The following is a 6,585-nucleotide window of genomic DNA, read 5'->3' as shown; positions in this document are numbered from 1 at the left end:
AGATTTAGGTTCCAAGATCTCAATGTCTCTAAAGAGGCTTCTGCAGAGAGTCCTTTGGGGGCATTAGGCAGACTCTAGTGGTTCAATAGCTTTAAAGAGAACGGTAGTATCTTGAACTGCACCACATTATCTATTATGATTCTAAACAACACTCCCTATTTTAAAGGAAGTCTTGGGTTCTTCCACTTGAGATTGTTTGAAGGAACCAAATCTGTTGATACTCACGACGATGATGTGTCCATGACCCAACCAGGGTTAATTGAGCACACGCTGTGTACCTGAGGAATACAAGAGAAAAAGATGACAGGGCTTGCACTAAAGGAGTTTATTCTCTGCCAGGGAGACCAGACTTCCCCCCACCCACTCTACCATGGCTGGCAAAATTGGGCATGAAACAAATCATATATTTTAAAAGACTGTCACATTGTATTTAATTAAATGCTGCCGTGCAAGAATAACAAGTGCTGAAAAACATCAGAAATGAAAGATCATTCACATTCACCAAGGCTTAATTCAAAGGCAAACTCTTCAGTCTCTCTCATCTCTCTAGTCACTGTCAGCCCCATTTTCCTTAGGGTCCCCAAAAACAGGGTTTCAACCTTGATTCAGCACTTATTTCACCATGCCTTATTGGTATACTTGTCTATTTCACTAACTTTTTTAAATTATAAGTTCTTTAGGACAGGGGTCCCAACCTACCTTTATATTCTTCACAACACATAATACTGACACAAAGTAGGCTCTTGATAAATATTTACGAAAATGAAAATGAAAGAAGAGGAGTTATTTGTATTTTCTAGAGATTGTTAGGGAAAGAATTCTAGATAATATGAAAAAGAAGCCAAAGCCACAAGAGCTAGAGGGATAAGGATTTAGGTAAGAGAAAAAGAGGTTGACATTTTAAGAAAGGGAGAGCAGACAGGGCAAATAGAAAGTAACAAACTTTGTGGGTCACTGGTGGGGGCAGGTTAGGGATAAAAAATGGGAGATCTGATACAGATCATAGGTGGAGAAAAGCTGAGACAGATTGGGAGATTTTGAAGAAATTAGTTTTAAGTGTAAGAAGCTTATGTTTGCCAAAATTCAATTCATTGACCTCTTACATCCCTTTCTGAAATGCAGGAAGGTGATTCCTGGATGGGCATATGTGAGCTCAGAAAAATGTTTATGGCTGTGAGCTTGCAAAAGTCTGGATGCCTGCTACCCTGGTCTTTTAAAAGCTGGAGGAGTAAGGTGCTTAGGTTGGCAACAAAGTTTTAGAATTAACCCTATGTACAAGGCAGAGATTCACCAAAAGTCAGGCCCAGAGTCTACTTATTGTGGGGATCCAGACTGTGCCTGGATGTGCAAAATAGCTTGGCCACTCTGATTAGTCTAGCCTGACTGGCGTACTAACATGGTCTTGGCACTTAAGACCTGAGTACCAACTCATCAGAGTCAACAGGATTCATCAGTCATTTTCCATTGTGGTGGCTTTTCAGATATCGCAACTGGTGCAGGACACAGATTTCACATTAGATTTTCCTGCTTTCCCATGGGATCATAGCCTCAGTTCAGGAGAAAACAAGCCCAAGACCATGCTAGTTTGCAAAGACTCCATAATCATCTAGGGTTGGTGGGTCAGCTCCTTTTCCTGTGGTCACAGGCCTGAGTGTGAACATCCCCATTCATGCCAAGGGACACTTTGTCACAATAGGGCTTTGAGGTCACTTGAATTCTGACATTCTACTCAGCAATCTCCAGAGCTCTCTACGGCAGAGCTGGACCATGGGTGGTTCCCAGTGGGCACAGAGGCTCAGCTCATTAACATTTTATGCCTATGAGATAACGGCATTTTCTTTTTGAATAGAAAACTAGTACAGAGTGGCACCCGAATTTCCCCATGTCTAGGCCTTCTATGCACTATTGTTTGCAAAATTATTACAAAAAGATGCTTTCTTGCTATTTTGTAGGGAAAAGAGGAGGAAGAGGTGGGAGAGAGGCAGGAGGAGGAGGAGGAAGGAGAATAATCTCCACCAAGGCCACTGCCACCAAAATGTCACCTGGTTATTTCTCATATTTTCCAATCCAGCATTCTAGAAGACTCTCTAGTCTCCATTGTCAGACTTCGAATTTTAAAATATTCTGGAGGTCAAGGGAGAAGAATGAAAGTTCCCAGGGCAGATCCAGCGCCTATGCTCTTCAGAACCTGCCCACTCTTGGCTTTTGCAGCCTTGACTCCAATGATCCAGTCACTTCACACCACCCGTCGCTCCCTGCATATGCCCTGTGCTTTCTCAATTTGTTCACCTTGCCCAGGCTGCAGGTTCCCACCCTCTGCAAAGTGCCAGAAGTGCACAGCATTCTTGCAAGCCTGGTTCAAATCTCATCTCTTCAGAGAGGCGGGCGGAGTGTGTCACTCCCTCCCCAGCAGCCCCATGACATGAAACTTTGCACACTTGCCCGTTATGTGATCTGTGATGTTGTAGTAAATGCAGTATGTTGATGAAAGTGTCCCCTGCTTACTTGCAATCTAAGTAAGGGTATGGAATGGGTTTGCTCTCCTCATACAGTGGTTGGCATGAAGTAGGTGTTCAGAAATAATGTTTACTAAGTGAACGACTGAATGAATGAATGAATAGATAAGTGAGTTAAACAGTAAACTTAAAGGAGGAAAGAGCTCTCCATTTTTACCTGAGTGAAGTCCTTTCTAAACAGGACAAGGATACCATCTAGCACTCTGTAGATTTTTCTGCAGCCTAAACTACTCTTGGAGCATAGAACTAAAGGCTTTGAACTTTGTCTTAGGGAATCTGGTAACTGAAGGACACAAAGAGGCTGGGAGGAAATTAAGAGAACCAAAGGCACAGTTATCTCTCCTGGGAGCATAGAGAGCAAATGGGCTGCCTTAACAGAGTGGACTCCTCTGCTGCTCAGTGTTTGTGTGTGTGTGTGTGTGTGTGTGTGTGTGTATGTGTGCGCACATGAGGACACACTTGCATGTGTGAGGTCACTATTCCTCTGCTGCTCAGTGTTTGTGTGTGTGTGTGTGTGTGTGTGTGTGTATGTGCGCGCACATGAGGACACACTTGCATGTGTGAGGTCACTATGAGTGTCTGGAGGAGGAGGGGGAGGCAGGGATGGGGGGTGTGGAGCACACGGACACTGGATTTGAATAGCGTTAATAACAAACTCTCCACAAATACAGAAAGCACTTTCACGTTGGAAATAATCATGGTGAAAATACCGAAATTAAAGAAAAATTGCAGATTTCCAGAAACAATCCTAACCTTAGTCATTTAAAAAAACAAATAAAAATGAACATTTGTTATTGCAAAATGCATTGTATCATTTTTCTCTATATTATCAATTTTATTTCTCTATATTCTTCCATTAAAAAAAGTTAATTTTTAATTTTGCCTTCCAGGTTAAAAGCAGGGAGAATCCCTACCAGTCTGGGCTGAGTTCTGTCTTCCCAGCATAAGGGAGGCCGGTGCTCAACACTGACCGGACCCAGGCATCACTAAGGCTATTCCTGGCAACCCTCAGGAAGCATAATGTATTGATCTAAAGTTTGAGAGAAGTGACTATAATCAGTCAGCATTTCCCAGGCCTACTGAGTTCCATAGTATAGAAAATCTATTTGTAAATATTATTTAATTTCATATACAAATATGTAGTTAGAATTTCATTTATAAAACAGGCTGCCATCACTAACATACGTCATTCAGTCAAATTAGATTGTGGATGAGTCCAACATGCTGTGTAGGGTAAAAATTCATTTAGGCCTAATTTATACTAACAAAACTGGTCAATAAATAAGGGTTAAAGTGATTATCTCTTCTTTACCCCTCCAAAAAGGTTTTCATAATTTTTTCCCTAAAATTATTCAAGTAGTTGCCTAAATTCTCATATTCTCTTTGTATGTGTAGCTATAGATAACTTGTTTTCTCTAAAAATAAAATGCTTTCAAAAGCATTTTCTAATGCCTAAATGAAAGCCAAAAGAAAGAAAAAAATAATACTATATTTTGTTGGACGAATGTTTCAAGTTTAATTCAATTACAGAATCTCATGATTCAAAGGAACTTGAGAGATCATCTGATAGGCGCCTTCACTGAATTATTGAATCCTAGCCCAAGTGGGCATCAGCCTCTACTGTCTCTTCTAATCACAAGAAGCGCAAGACAGGGCATCTCATTTGTTTCCTGAAAGTTCTCATTGTTTAAAGTTCTGAATACAATCTGCCTCCTTGAAATTCAGTTCCAGTTCTGTATACTGGAGCTACACAAAAGCTTTCTCTTTTACATGTCGGCTTTACCCACCAACTTCAGCCTTGAGTGGAATTAAAGTTGTCAGGAGTGTGTCACTCAAAGAGTCACATCCTACTTGAGTGATTATATCCCATTGTGAGAAAATTAGGACTAGTTCATGGTCAGCACCAATAAGCCTTTAGGAACCTATAAGTCTCGTTTGTCCAATATGGTAACCATTAGCCATATGTGATTACTGAGTACTAGAAATACAGCTGGTCTGAACTGAGATACGTTATGTGTGTAAAATACACAGCAGAGGGCTTCCCTGGTGGCGCAGTGGTTGAGAGTCTGCCTGCCGATGCAGGGGACATGGGTTCGTGCCCTGGTCCAGGAGGATCCCACATGCCGCAGAGTGGCTAGGCCTGTGAGCCATGGCCGCTGGGCCTGTGCATCCGGAGCCTGTGCTCCGCAATGGGGGAGGCCACAGCAGTGAGAGGCCCGCGTACCGCAAAAAAAAAAAGAAGTACACAGCAGAGTTTGAAGACTTGTAAGAATGTAAATAAATCTCACTAATTTTCTATACAGATTGCATGTTGAAAAGTAATATTTTAGATATACTGGATAAATAAAAACATTTTTATTAAAATTAATTTCACCATTTTAACCTTTTTAAATATAGTTACTAGAAATTCTAAAATCATAGATCCTCCAGTCATACTATTTTCACCGTAGAATTAATCACAACTTGTACCAATGTTGTTGTATGTGCACATGTGTCAGGGGAGGAGGTGTGTGTGTGTGTGTGTGTGTGTGTGTATTTGCCTAATATCTGTCTCTCTAGTCAAGTATGAGCTCCAGGCAGGAGGACATTTCACCTAATTCACTTTCTATTCCCAATACTTAGCACAGTATCTAGCATGTAGTAGCTCTAAAAATTTTTGTTGAATGTTTGAATGAATGGAGCTTACTATATCAAGGACCAATTTCTGCATCATTAGAGAGTCCTCAAACATGAGATTCTGAGTTCTGCATATTCAAATGAGGAGCCATATAAAAGTTGGCGATTTGGCCGGACATTAGTGAGGACAGGGCCAAGACATTCTACAAAATGCAGAAAGCAAGGGACATGGGCTGGTAGGATTGGGGAAACGCAGAAGTAGGCAAAGATAAAGCATGGGCTAGGCTAGCCTTGCATTTGTCACATCTGTAAGTACCTACTTACCCTTAGAGCAATGCTGTCCTATAAAAATACAGTGTTAGCCACATATGTGAGTTTATAGAGAGTTGTAGAGAGTGTCTTTAAAGAAGTGATATTGAAGGAAAGATCTGGAAGGTAGAAGAGAGTCATCCAGGTGAAGACTGGAAGAAAGAACTTTTCAGCTGTGTGAAAGCCTCAAGGTGAGAAAGAGCTTGGCCACACTCAACTAAATGAAAAAAGACCAATGTAATCGAATTGTGGGAAGCAGGAAGAGAATGGGCCAAGATGAGGCTGGAGAAGGAGTCAGGGACCACTCGTCTTAAGAAATCTGGACTTTAAGTATACTGACCGCCACCAGTGACATGATGAAATCTACTGTTGGTTTTTTTAAGATCCCTGTAACAGCCATGTGTAAAAGGGACTGCCAAGGACCAAAAAAGGAAGAAGGAAGACTAGTGAGACTATTGTTGTCCAGGAAAGAGATATGAATGTTTAAACTTGAGGGAATGGGAATGGAGACAGTAGACGAACTCAAAATAAAATCTGTAGAACTTGGACTAGATTGGATAGAGTGCATGATGAAGAAATTAGTGATTAAAGATTGCTCATGGTTTCTGGCTTCAGCACTTGGAAGGAGGAACATTTGCTCACCGAGTAGAAGAAGGCAGATGAAAGAGCAGTGAAGAGAAAGTCAGGAACTACATTCAGCAAGTGTTTAGCAAGTTGCACCCACTATGATGAAAAAGTGTTGAGGATGGGGTAGAGGTCAAGGGAATGTGAGGAGTAGCCATCGCTAGTAACTATCGTGACCCTCTGCACAGATGAAAATGAGCACTCTTCTGCACCAGTCCTGCAATTCCGAGGAGGCCTGCCTACCTTTATGACCAAGGGAATGTGTGCTCACCTGTGTGCAACAGGATTAAATCTGGAGGCTCTGAGACCATCCAGCAAGCTTTGAATTTGCCTGCAGAGCTTCTTCTCGACTGTTTATAAAAATGGTTAAGAGGGCTTCCCTGGTGGTGCAGTGGTTGAGAGTCCGCCTGCCAATGCAGGGGACACGGGTTCGTGCCCCGGTCTGGGAGGATCCCACGTGCCGCGAAGCGGCTGGGCCCATGAGCCATGGCCGCTGGGCCTGCGCGTCCGGAGCCTGTGC

This window comes from Physeter macrocephalus, chromosome 11 (assembly GCF_002837175.3).
Source record: "Physeter macrocephalus isolate SW-GA chromosome 11, ASM283717v5, whole genome shotgun sequence".
NCBI classification, from domain to species: domain Eukaryota; kingdom Metazoa; phylum Chordata; class Mammalia; order Artiodactyla; family Physeteridae; genus Physeter; species Physeter macrocephalus.
Note: the sequence above shows the minus strand (reverse complement) of the source record.